This window comes from Theropithecus gelada, chromosome 16, assembly GCF_003255815.1.
Source record: "Theropithecus gelada isolate Dixy chromosome 16, Tgel_1.0, whole genome shotgun sequence".
Lineage (NCBI taxonomy): Eukaryota > Metazoa > Chordata > Mammalia > Primates > Cercopithecidae > Theropithecus > Theropithecus gelada.
Window position 1 is genome coordinate 41932364 of NC_037684.1, and position 13775 is coordinate 41946138.

A 13775-nucleotide genomic window follows, 5' to 3' on the forward strand; every position below is an offset into this window, starting at 1 on the left:
GCCCAGCTTGTGGCAGAGGGGGCAAGCCGTGCAGGGCCTTTCCCCGTTTATCCCATTGGGGCACTTTGCTTTCCAGTGTCCTGGCTTTTTGTACCTCTGGCAGTTACCTGGAGGAGTATCCTTAGGGCAACTTGGAGAGTGCCGGAGAGCTTGTAAAGCAGCCAGTCGTTGAGGCTGCCTCTTGTCTCCACATTTCTCCTTTTTCTTAGCCCTGTCCTCCTATTCTGATCTGGGTTATAAAAGACAGAGGAGGCGAATCTGAGGACCTCCTGCACAGGGGTGTTGGGTTCAATGGCTGAGTTTTGTAGTTTCCTTCCAGTTTAGGCCAAGCAGTATTACAAAGGAAAACTTTTTTTTTTTTTCTTAAGGTTTGGGGGAATAAAACTTCTCCCAGTTTTGGGGATGCATCTGAGGGGCATGTCCTGTGGTATGGAGACACAATTACCCACCTGGGAAGAGAGAACAGAGGAGAAAAAGGAAAAAAGAAAGCATTCCCTCTACTTTCCTGTTATCCTGAATGGGGCATCCTTCATTGTCCTTTGGGTTCCAGAATGAAGCAGTCTTATCATGTATCCTTGGTCCCAACTCATCACAATTACCCACTTGAGAATAGAGGAGATACTGGAGTGAAGAGTGGGTTCTCTGTTTATCCTTGAGGTTCCAGAGTGAACTGGTCCTACTGTGTATCCCTAACCTTGCCTTCATCTCTGTTCTAATGGTAATCTGTTAGCCTGGGAGCAACCTCCATCTCTGTCCTATGGGTCTCTTGTGCCTGCAGCCGTGGACCAGCCTGTCTCTTGTCTCCAAGACCTTATAATGACTCTCACTCAGAGCATTTTAGCAAAAAAATGATTCTTTCTTTTTCTTTTTTTTTTTTTTTTTTTTTTTTTTTTGAGACAGAGTCTGGCTCTGTCACCCAGGCTGGAGGTGCAGTGGCATGATCTCAGCTCACTGTAACCTCTGCCTCCTGGGTTCAAGCGATTCTCCTGCCTCAGCTTCCCAAGTAGCTGGGATGACAGGTATGTGCCATCATGCCCAGCTAATTTTTGTATTTTTAGTAGAGATGGGATTTCACCAAGTTAGCCAGGCTGGTCTTGAACTCCTGAGCTCAGCCGATCCGCCTGCTTCAGCCTCCCAAAGTGCTGGGATTACAGACGTGGGCCACCATGCCAAGCCAAAATGATTATTTCTTTTCTCAGATGCCTAGTTCCCATGTTCTTTAAGGAGACAGGAAGCCTGTTTTTCAGCTCACTGCCGCAAAGGGGCTGGACTTCCCTCCCTGCAAGCTTTGAATGTGACCTTGCAGGTCTTGATGCTTGTTGAGAAGGGCGTGGAAGTCATTAGAGAAGTGGAGGCTCCAGGAGGAAGTGGGAGGAAGTGAGAGGAACGCTCGTGGAAAGCCTTCATATGCTTGCAAAAAGAGCAGCCCTTGGATTCAAGAGGGCAATGTTCATTTGCTATCTTGACATAAAGCAGCAACCTCTGGATGAGTTGGGGCTTGGGGTAAGAACTCACAAATGGCAAAAGCAGAGTTTTGCCTCCTCCCAAACTGGTGTTAACTCAAAAAATAAAACAAAACAAAGCAAAAAAGCCAGTAAGTGGGATCCCTAAAGGGCCAGAATAAGGCCTTATGGAGGCGGACAAACTGCTTCAAAAGCCACCAGAAAACTTGGCCCGAGGCATAACAGAAACGAAAAGCATATGGTGAGTCACAAGATGCTGGCAGAACCAGAGTTAGTGTCTATCCTGGTCATGTGCCAGCAGACAGGGAAAGGGTTGGAGGTCATCCAAGTTATTAGGTTAAAACCAAGTATAAATCTCAGGGGATATCCTCAAGGAAGCCCGTGTCTTTGCTGCCATGCAAGAACCGCAAGCACACGAATAACAGGGAGCGTGTGTTTAAGAAGTCATGTGGCATTCGAAGTGAAAGCCAAGTGGCCAACTTGCCCCTGAGGCCGATGGTTCATTCGGCGGGTGCTCAAGGCCTCTTTTCAGAAGACACAGAGAAAACAGGAGAACAGGCAGTGTGGGTTCTTGGGAAAGAGCCGATCTTATGTGAAAAAACAGGACACCCCGGAAATTGCTCGGTTTGAGGCTTTAGCTCTACCCACCCTCATGAGCCTCTTGTCTAGGAGGGTCATTAGTGCCTTAGTTCTACTTGGTGCAGACCCCAAGGTCCTTCCCACCGCCGTGAGCCAGCCGTCAGGGTGAGCTGAAAATCAGCCATGGGAGCAGAGCCACTGTGGCTGAGAGGAATTGTTCTGGGCATTGGTTAGAAAGCAGGAGAGTGAAAGGGAGAAGAAAACTGTACAGGGCTTGAACGCCTGCAGCTGAAGATGGTGTAGAGGTCTCTAACCACTAGGGAAAACATGTGAGCTATGCAGCACCAAAGTATGTTAGCGCTTGGGAACATATCCAAGTCACACAGCACCCAAGTATGCTACTGGCGGTGAATCTGTATCAGTATGAATGTGCAGCAACCTCAATTCTTGCCTCCTCAGAAGAAAGAATTTGACTGAGGGGCATAAGGCAGAAGGAGAGACTGAGGCAAGTTTTAGAGTGGGAGTGAAAGTTCATTAAAAAACTTTAGACTCCATCCAGGTCCCTGCAAAGGATATGATCTCATTCCTTTTTTATGGCTGCATAGTATTCCATGATGTATATGTATCACATTTTCTTCATCCAGTCTATCATTGATGGGTGTTCAAGTTAATTCCATATCTTTGCTATTGTGAATAGTGCTGCAATGAACATACATGTGCATATATCTTTATGATAGAATGATTTATATTCCTTTGGGTATATACCCAGTAATGGGATTACTGGTCAAATACTATTTCTGCCTCTAGGTCTTTGAGAAATCGCCACATAGACACATGGTGGCGGGGGACAACACACATTGGGGCCTGTCAGAGAAGTGGGGGTCAGGGGAGGGAGAGCACCAGGAAGAATAACTAATAGATGCTGGGCTTAATACCAAGGTGAGGGGATGATCTGTGCAGCAAACCACCATGGCATATGTTTACCTATGTAACAAACCTAAACATCCTGCACATGTACCCCTGAACTTAAAAGTTGGAGAAAAAAGAAAGCTTTAGAGCAGGAACAAAAGGAAGGAAAATACACTTGGAAGAGGGCCAAGCAGGCAACTTGAAAGGCAAGTGCTATGTAATATTTTTTAAAAGTTAAGTTGTTCATATCAAAAAACTAAATAGGGAGAAGCTCATGGAATAGCTGACTCCCCGCCTACCCACACTTTCTTACTTTTCTGCAGCCAAGCCTCGGAGTGGCCACTCCCTGTGCTGTAGCAATCGCTTCCCATTTTGTCTCCTTGCCAAACTATTCTTTGCACTGATGCCAAAGATATTTTTCAACATGCAATTTTTTTTTTTGACACACAGTCTTGCTCTGTCGCCTAAGCTGGAGTGCAGTGGCATGATCTCGGCTCACTGCAACCTCCACCTCCCAGGTTCAAGTGATTCTCCTGCTTCGGCCTCCAAGTAGCTGGGATTACAGGTGCATGCCACCACGCCCAGCTAATTTTTGTAGTTTTAGTAGAGATGGGGTTTCACCATGTTAGCCAGGCTGGTCTTGAACTCCTGACCTCATGATCTGCCTGCCTCAGCCTCCCAAAGTGCTGGGATTACAGGTGTGAGCCACCGTGCCTGGCCCAACATATAAATTTAATGGTATCTATTTCCTACTTAAAGCTCTTGAGTGGAAAAGCATGAAGATAAATGGAGAATGTGGCAACATCGTACATCAAAAATTTTGAAAGAAAACTCTTCACAGCATTATAAATAGTTTCTAGGTGGGAGAATTATGGATGATTTTAATTTTCTTTTTTGTATTTTTCTATATTGAAAATATTTAAAAATATGTAATCAAAAATGCCCTTTACTGACTACCTGTTCTAGTTGCCACAGATTAAAAATGGCCAAAGAGCTTTAACACTCTTTCCATTGACGGACTGGGTTTAATTCCCTTCCCCTTGAATCTAGGCTGGCCTAAGTAGTTTGTTTGAATAAGTAAATATGGGCCAGTTGTGGTGGCTCATGCCTGTAATCCCAGCACTTTGGGAGGCTGAAGTGGATGGATCACTTCAGGGTAGGAGTTCAAGACCAGCCTGGCCAGCATAGCGAAACCACTTCTTTACTAAAAAAAATGCAAAAATTAGCCAGATGTGGTGGTGGGAGCCTGTAATCCCCGCTACTTGGGAGGCTGAGGCATGAGAATCGCTTGAACCCAGGAGTTAGAGGTTGCAGTGAGAAAGATGGCGCCACTGCACTCCAGCCTGGGAGATAGAGGGAGACTTTGTCTCAAAAAATAAATAAAATAAAATAGCAGGAGTGCTGTGCTGGGACTTCAAGGGTGGGTTATAAAAAGCCATGCAGCTTTTGCCTGGCTCTCATGGAACATTCTGTCTGGGAGCCCTGACCACTGTGGAAAAGTTGGATACCCTGAGTCTTCCATAATGTAAGTGCTTGGCACACGGTGTCAGCTGGGCCTGGTATATTAATCTTCCCCACCAAGCAGAAGCCACTTGGAATCCTTCAGACCAGCCCATCCTCCAGGTGACTGCCACCCCTGACCTCAGTCGACACCACATGGAACAGAAGAATCCCCCTAGCTGGGCTTGCCAAATGTCCTGCTCCACAAAATGAGACATAATTATTGTTTTAAGCCTTATGTTAACTTGTTAGATAGCCATAGATAATTGGAATTCTATTAAACAAAGAAAGGCTTCTCAGCAGGGCTAAGATTCTCCTAGATCTGGCCTCTGTCTACCTTCCCTTCCTCCTGTACTGTTCTTTATCTCTCAGGCTCTTTTTTTTGGGACTGGGTTTTGTATTTTAGCCTCGAACTCCTGGGCCCAAGTGGTCCTCCTGCTTCAGTCTCCCGAGTAGCTAAGACTACAGGTATGTGCCACCACGCCCTGCTGAATTTTTTAAAAAGTTTTTTTTTTAGAGACGGGGTCTCGCTATGTTGTCCAGGCTGGTTTCAAACTCCTGGCCTCAAGTGATCCTCCCACCTTGGCCTCCCAAAGTGCTAGAGTTACAGGTGAAAGCCATCACACCTGGCCCCAGGCTTCTTCTAGGTTCCTGAACCAACTATGGTCTTTACCTTGGTGCCATTGTCTATGCCAGCTTCTTTTTCTTATTTATTCCATTTGCCTGGACTGACGTTCCCGTCCTTACTCCATTCCTCTGTCCTCACCTGTCTATCACACCACCAGCTCCTCCATCTCCCTGGTAAATTCTTGTTGAGCTTTCAAAATTTACCTCTGATGGTGCTTCTGGAAAGACTTACTTCTTTGCATACAGGGTTCTATATCTTCTCTGTGCTAATGTTTCTATTGCACGTGCTTCTCTTATTATACTCATTTACTCATCAAGTACATTGTAGCACATTTGTTCTCATGTCCGTTTCTTCTACTTATCTGTGTATTAGTTTCCTTTTGATGTTATAACAAATTACAAAAAACTTAGTGCCTTAAAACCATACAAATTTATTATCTGGGATTCTGAAACTTAGAAATCCTAAATGGGTCTCATTAGGCTGAAAGCAAGGTGTTGACAGGGCTGCATCCTTTTCTGAAGGCTCTGGGGGACAATCTGTTTTCTTGTCTTTTATAGCTTCTAAAGGCCGACCACATTTCTTGGCTCCTGGTCCCTCTCTGCGTTTTCTTTTCCTTCCTTCCTTCCTTCCTTCCTTCCTTCCTTCCTTCCTTCCTTNTTTCTTTCCTTCCTTCCTTCCTTCCTTCCTTCCTTCCTTCCTTCCTTCCTTCCTTTCTTCCTTCCTTCCTTTTCTTTCGTGGAGTCTTGCTCTGCCACCCAGGCTGGGGTGCAGTGAAGCCATCTCGGTTCACTGCAACCTCCGCCTCCTGGTTTCAAGCAATTCTCCTGCCTCACCCTCTTGAGTAGCTGGAATTACAGGTGTGTACCACCACACCTGGCTAGTTTTTGTATTTTTTGTAGAGACGTGGTTTCACCATGTTGGCCAGGCGAGTCTCGAACTCCTGACTTCAAATGATTTACCTGCCTCGGCCTCCCAAAGCACTGCGATTTCAAAGTGCTGTGGCGTGAGCCACTGCGCCCGGCCCTCTCTGCATTTTCAAAGCCAGCAATGGCCAGATGAGTCTTCCTAATGCTGGTCACTCTGATACTAGCTTTCTATCTTCCTCTTCCACATGGAAGGACCCTTGTGATTACACTGGCCACATCCAGATAATCCAGGACAATCTCTCTATTTTAAGATCATCTGATTAGTAACCTTAAATTCATCTGCAATATTAATTCCCATTTGCCATGTATTGTAACAGTTTCACAGGTTTCAGGGAGTAGGACATGGACATTCTTGCGGGGGGTCATCATCTGGCTGACTGCAGCAGTCTGTGAGCTCCTATGGTAAAAAGACTGTGACCTATGTATTACTCTCCCTGAATGCAGAGCAGAATCCTGTTATGTAGTATATGAGGAAGACATGATCTTTGTTCAAATGGAGTTTATATTCTAAAAGAAGGGGTAAACAAGTTTTGATCTACCACCTGTTTCTGTACAGCTCGTAAGCTTAATTTTTTACTTTTTTTTTTTTGAGACAGGGTCTCATTTTGTCACCCAGGCTAGAGTGCAGTGGTGCAAACACAGCTCACTGCACTTGACCTCTCGGGCCCAAGAGATCCTCCTGTCTCAGTCCCACAAACAGCTGGGACTATAGGCACACACCACCATGTCTGGCCCATTTTTATATTTTTTGTGGAGACAGGGTTTTTCCATGCTGCCTAGGCTGGCCTCGAACTCCTGAGCTCAAGTGATCTGCCTGTTCAAGCCTCCCAAATTTCTGGGATTACACGTGTGAGCCACTGCGCCTGGCTGTATGTTTTTCAGTGGCTAAACAAGCTCGAATGGAGAATGATATTTTCTGACATAAAAATTAGATGAAATTTACTTTAAAGTGTCCATAAGTCAAGTTTTATTGGAACACAGCCATGCCCATTCATTTATTTGTTGTCTATGCTGCTTTCACACTATAGTGGTGAAGGTGAGTAGTAGCAACAAAGACCTTATGGCCACAAAGTCTAAAATAATTACTTATTTGACCCTTTATAGAAAAAAATTGCTAGTCCTGCTCTAGAGGGAACTCTAGAACTTTCTGTGACAGTGGGATTTTGCTATATCTGGACTGTCCAATGTGGTAGCCACTAGCTACAGCTGGCACTTGAAATGAGGCTAGTACCCCTAAGGAAAGGAGTTTTAAGCTTTATTTGATTATAATTAATTTAGATTTGAAGAGCTACCTGTGGCTGGTGGCTACTGTACTGACAGCCCTAGGAGATGAGATGATGATTATGGAGATGCTGATAAAAATGTGATAATTTGCCATGTGCCAAATGCCGTGCTAAGAGAACAAGGGTGATGCTCTTAAAATTCTCATTTTACAGATGAAGAAAACTGAAGCTTAGATGGATCAAGTATGTTGCCCAAGGTTACACAGCCAGAGCGGGGCAAGCTGGAACCCAGGGAGGTTGACTCCTGAACTGTTGCTCTAACATTAGGCTATGCTGCCTCACGAAAGACAAGACGCATAGACATTGAATTGTAACATGTGAGAGAATGTCATGAGTGCTATGAAAGAAGCAACAACAAGGCAGAGAAATAATTAAGGGGAAAAATTTCTGACCAGGGAGGGAAAAGACACCTTCTTCATGGGTGCCAAACGACTTAAGATGGGCTTTAAAATTTGGCCAGGATTTTGACTGACACTTACATGTTTGTAAGCTAGGTGGATGCAACCACCTAAACAGAGGTGTGATGGGGGAAGTAGAGGAGGGGTTAAGGGATTGGAAAGCAGTCCACTTTGAAAATTCATGGCAGAACTTTGCTAGCAAAGGGCCCCAAGTTTTCTTGGCAACTGGTGCACTTCCTCTTTTCTCTCCATAGCAACCATGTAAATGACCTTGCCTTCCTTTTCACTTTGACTGGAAGTTTAGCTTCAAACTTGAGCTTAACTTGAGCAAGAGCAGAGAACCACACAGCTTGAATGTTTGAGTTTCTTCTTTCCTCCCCAAAAGCTCAATTTCTGCTCTAATGAGTGCTTTCTCTGGTCTTAATATTTGTTTTTATCCGTATTTTAACATCATTTCATTACATGTTTATTTCTTGCAATGCCCCCGGGGCCCTTTTGTGAATACGTGTGGGTATAAATGACGGAATAGGTTCCAGCTGCGGAGGATGTGGACGCAGGGAGATAAGTTTGAAAAGATAAGTTGGTGTCAGGCACTGGGTACAGTCAGGGTCAAGGAAGCTAGTGGGTGCTCCTGCCTTTGAGAAATAGCTTGAACCAGTTAGGTGCCATCCCCATGCCCTTATCTCCTGTAGCCTTGGCTGCAATCCTGGCAGCTCCCCACTCAGTTCTTGGAAACCTGGCAATTGGCCCTAGTTCCATCCCACGCCACTGCCCGCTTGCTTCCTCTGCTAGCTCTGATGTCTGTTGGCATCTTCTTCAAGTGTTAACTCCCAAACATCCTCAGTTTCAGTCTTGTTATTGGCATCAGGGGACACACTGGCATCCTACAACCTCTCCAAAGTACAGGCTGATCAGATCCCTCCCCTCTTTGAAGGTCTTCGGTAGCTCTCAGGTGGAAGTCCAAGTTCAGTAGCTTTGCTTAGGGTCCTCGTTCACACCCCAGCTCTGCCTCTTCCTCACTACATGACTTGGGCAAGTTGCTTAACTTCTGTATGCCGGAGTTTCCTTGTCTGTAAAATAGGAATAACAATAGTACCTACCTCAAAAGGTGCTGTGAGGGTAGGCTGTGGGAATCTATGTGAAACATGACAATGGTTCCTAGCACAAAAGAGCTCTCCATGTGTTGTTGTCACTGTCATGAGCTCTTCAGACTCACCTCTTGCCAATGCCCTTCACACAGTTTCTGGCTTCACATCCAACGGAACTACTTGTAGTTTCCTATATTTGAGTTTTCTAAATTCAGATGAGCCTGAATTTGCTCATCTTTGGGTGTTTTGCACATTTCCTCTGCTGGAAAGTGTTCCTTCTCTCTCTTAACCTATTCTTCCTCATTCTTCTTATATCAGAGAGCAGGGATGTCATGGAGGTAGAAGGGAGGAAAAGAGGAAGAGAGAGAGAGAGAGAGAGAGAGAGAGAGAGGAGGGATATAAGTAAGCAAGACAAACTCAGCAACAAGGGATGAGAAAATATTCAGCAATTGGGTGCTGAATTGCATTCCAGAATCCAAATCTAGGAGCAGGCAGGGGTGGGACAGCAAGCCAGGCTTCTGTCCAGATGGGCTATCCATCAGGGTTGCTTACTATGGCTCACTAATGACCATTATTAACACCATTGCATGTAAAATGTTTATTTCAAGGTAGAAAATGCACGTTGGGTTTTTCAGAATAGGTGTTCGAATTTCTTCTACAATTTTCTTCAGTATACAGAGGAGGATTGCTTGTGTTGGTCCTCTACAGTTGAGATCGCCACTGTGCTGTAGAGTAATGAGTTATAAGTGGTGGCCAGTGATCACAGCTCCTTGCTCTGGGCTGCCACCCCAGCCGGTGGTGTGGGTGAATCAGGGTTGGTCAAAGTATGGCCAGCCAGCCCAGGCTCTCCATGCAGTTATGACTTTTGACTAACTGACCACGGTCACTCTTTCATGGCCTTCCCTTCTTGGATGACATGAATACCATATATTAACTAACAGGTCACTTCCTAATCATCCAAACAGGAACCTAGAGATTTTTATAATATTCTTTTCCAGGACAGGATACGGGACTTATATCATCCAAAGTTCTTATTTGCAAACAAAGAAACATAACCTAGATGATCTAAGTAGAATCAGAATTTATTGATTATATACTGGATGACTCACAGAACTTCTGAGAAGGTATAAGAACAAGGCTTGGGGGCTGTATCAATTGGAAACAGTTCTCAAAATCACACTGATATGGTTTGGCTATGTCCCCACCCAAATCTCATCTTGAATTGTAGCTCCCATAATTCCCACGTGTGTGGGAGGGACCAGGTGGGAGATAATTGAATCATGGGGGTGGTTTCCTGCATACTATTCTTGAGGTAGTGAATAAGTCTCACGAGATCTGATGGTTTTATAAGGGGAACCCCCCTTTTGCTTTGTTCTCATTTTCTCTCTTGTCTGCCTCCATGTAAGACATGGCTTTTGCCTTCTGCCATGATTGTGAGGCCTCCCAGCCACATGGAACTGCAAGTCCATCAAACTTCTTTTCCTTTGTAAATCACCTGGTCTTGAGTATGTCTTTTTTTTTTTTTTTTGAGATGGAGTTTTGCTCTTGTTGCCCAGGCTGGAGTGCAAGGGCGCGATTTTGGCTCACTGCAATGTATACCTCCCGGGTTCAAACGATTCTCCTGCCTCAGCCTCCTGAGTAGCTGGGATTACAGGTGCCCACCACCATGCCCGGCTAATTTTTAAAATATTTTTAGTAGAGATGGGGTTTTACCATGTTGGTTAGGCTGGTCTTGAACTCCTGACCTCAGGTTATCCACCCTCCTCGGCCTCCCAAAGTGCTGAGATTACAGGTGTGAGCCACTGCGCCTGGCCTCAGGTATGACTTTATCAGCAGCATGAAAATGGACAAATATACACACTGTGAAAGTGCTCAGGTAAGGACACTATCGAGGATTCGTTCCCTGAGATGTGAGTAGAAAAGCAGTTAATGGAAACAACGCAGTCTTCGCATTCTGTATATTTTCCCTGTTTCTTTTGATACAAGTTCCAAATGAACATTTAGCAGCATGACAACTTCTTGATTATTTATTCTCTCATCTCTTCCTGGTTGGTCAATGCACATAGATCCAGGTGGAGAGAGCTGGGAGCATACTCCTCCTGGATGGTGGATCAGAAGTGTCATCTTGGTTTCCAGTATCCTGCCTGAGCTGTGAATTGCCCTGACTCTTCATTTCTCACTCCGACTCTCTGCAGCATCTGTCTGCTTCTCAGAACACTTGCTTCCCTTGGCTTCCGTGACCTCCTTCCTCTCCAGGCTTGCCACCTGCTGTCTAAATGCTCCTTCTGGGCTCCCTTCCTCCCTTTAACCTCTCACTGTTAGCCTTACTTATGGTTCTATGTTCAGCTGCCTTTCTTCTTCCCACTTCTCTCTCAATAGCCTGTCCCAGAAGGGGTTGCATTCACTCCAATGGCTTTGCAATCAATAAATTGATGATTTCAAAACCCTCAGCATTCTCTCTCTCTCTCTCTTTTTGAGACATGGTCTTGCTGTGTTGCCCAGTCTGGAGCGCAGTGGTATAATCATGGCGCACTGCAGCCTTCAACTCCTGGGCTCAAGCCATCCTCCCACCTCAGCCTCCCATGTAGCTAAGACTACAGGTGTGCATAACCATGCCTGGCTAATTTTTAAATTTTTTGTAGAGAGGGTCATCTCACTATCTTGCCCAGGCTGGTCTCAAACTCCTGGCCTCAAGTGATCCTCCCTCCTCAGCTTCCCAAAGTGCTGGGATTACAGGCATGAGCCACCATGCCCAGACCTCAACTCTCTTAAATTTCCAACCAGCAAGGAAGCAACTAGATGGCTCTTTGTGGATGTTCAACAGCCCTTCAAACGGAACACATTCCAAATGGAACCCTGCTTCTCCTCCTGTGTTCTCTGATTCAGTGAATAGCAGCGGAATCATTGTCTGAGTTAGAAATCTAGGTATCATTTTTGAGTCCTTCCTGTCTCCTCCTTATCCTTCACATCAATTCCTAGGTTCTCTCACTCTTATTTTGTTAATATCTCTCAAATCTGCCCAGCTTCATTCACCTGCAACAAAATCTTTTACTTTTAGCTATCGCCATCCCTTACTTGGATCATTGCAACAGACTCCTGAGAAGTGTTCAGACTCCAGGCTCCAGAGAGCCCTCGCAGTCCCTACTCCTGTCCTTGCTTCATTAGGATCCAAATGATAAAATGTATACTTGGTCCCATCTCCTCCCTGCATGAGACCATTCAGTGAACCCCCATGGCTATAAGAAAATTTAAACTTCTAAGGCAGGGGTTGGTAAACTCTGGCTCATGGGTTGAGTCACCTTTTTTCATGCAGCATGAAAGCTAATAATAGTTTTTACATTTTTAAATTATTGAAAAAAATCAAAGAGTGTGACACATGAAAATTATATGGACCTTATCCAAAATATACAAAGAACTCTTAAGCTCAGCAAGAAAACAAACAACTCAATTAAAAAATGGCTAAAATGGGGCCGGGTGCAGTGGCTCACGTCTGTAATCCCAGCACTTTGGGAGGTTGAGGTGAGTGGATCACCTGAGGTCAGGAGTTCAAGACCAGCCTGACCAACATGGTGAAACCCCTGTCTCTACTAAAAATACAAAGATTAGCTGAGTGTGGTGGCAGGCGTCTGTAATCCCAGCTGCTCTGGAGGCTGAGGCAGGAGAATCGCTTGAACCTGGGAGGTAGAGGTTGCAGTGAGCTGAGATTGCACCATTGAACTCCTGCCTGGGCAATAAGAGCGAAACTTTGTCTCGGGGGGGAAAAAAAATTTGAATCTGGTTCTGAGCTAAAGTTAAGTAAATTCTTAGCTAAGAAAAAATTGGAAATCCATCATCTATATTAGCAACAGATTCTCAGAGTAAATTCTTAACTTCTATGATTTACGATAATTAAGCTGGACTTGATCATACAAGTTAGTCTAATAATGTATTGTACCAAAATATATACTTTATTGGGCAGAGTCAGAAGCGTTCATGCTCACAAGCTTTGGGAAAGTGAAAAATAAAATCATTTTGGATTAAAAAAGAAATGGCCAAAAGACCTAAACAGACACCACCTCAGAGAAGACTCACAGGTGGCAAATAAGCACATAAAAAGATGCTTACCAGCATATGCCATTAGGGAATTGTAAATTAAAACAAGGAGGAACCACTACACATTCAACAGGATGCCTAAAATCCAAAGCACTGACAAATGCTGGCAAGGATGAAGAGCTACAGGAGCTCTCATTCATTACTGGTGGAATTAAAGATGGTACAGCTACTTTAGAATCTAGTTTGACAATTGTTTTTTTACAAAGCAAAAGGTACTTTTACAATGTGATCCAGAAATTGAACTTCTTGCTATTTACTCAGAGAAGTTGCACATGGATGTTTATAGCAGCTTTATTCATAATTGCCAACACTTGGAAGCAACAAGATGTCCTTTAGTAAATATGGATAAACAAACTGTGGTACATCTATACAGTGGAATATTATTCAGTAATAAAAAGAAATGAGCTATCCAGTCACAAAAAGACATGGAGGAATCTTAATTGCATGTTACTAAGTGAAGCAGCCAGTCTAAAAAGGCTACATAGTGTATGCTTCCAACTATATGGCATTCTGCAAAAAGCAAACATATGGAGACAGAATATATAAGGAGCTCGAACAACTATACAGGAAAAAATCTAATAATCCAATTTAAATATGGGCAAAAGATCTGAATAGACATTTCTCAAAAGAAGACATACAAATAGCAAACAGGCATATGACAAGATGTTTAACATCACTGATCATCAGAGAAATGCAAATCAAAACTACAATGAGATAGCATCTCACCCCAGTTAAAATGACTTTTATCCAAAAGACAGGCAATAACAAATGCTGGCAAGCATGTGGAGAAAACGGAACTTTTATACTCTGTTGATGGGAATGTAAATTAGTACAACCGTTATGAAGAACAATTTGGAGGTTCCTCAAAGAGCTAATAATAAAACTACCATATTATCCAGCAATCCCACT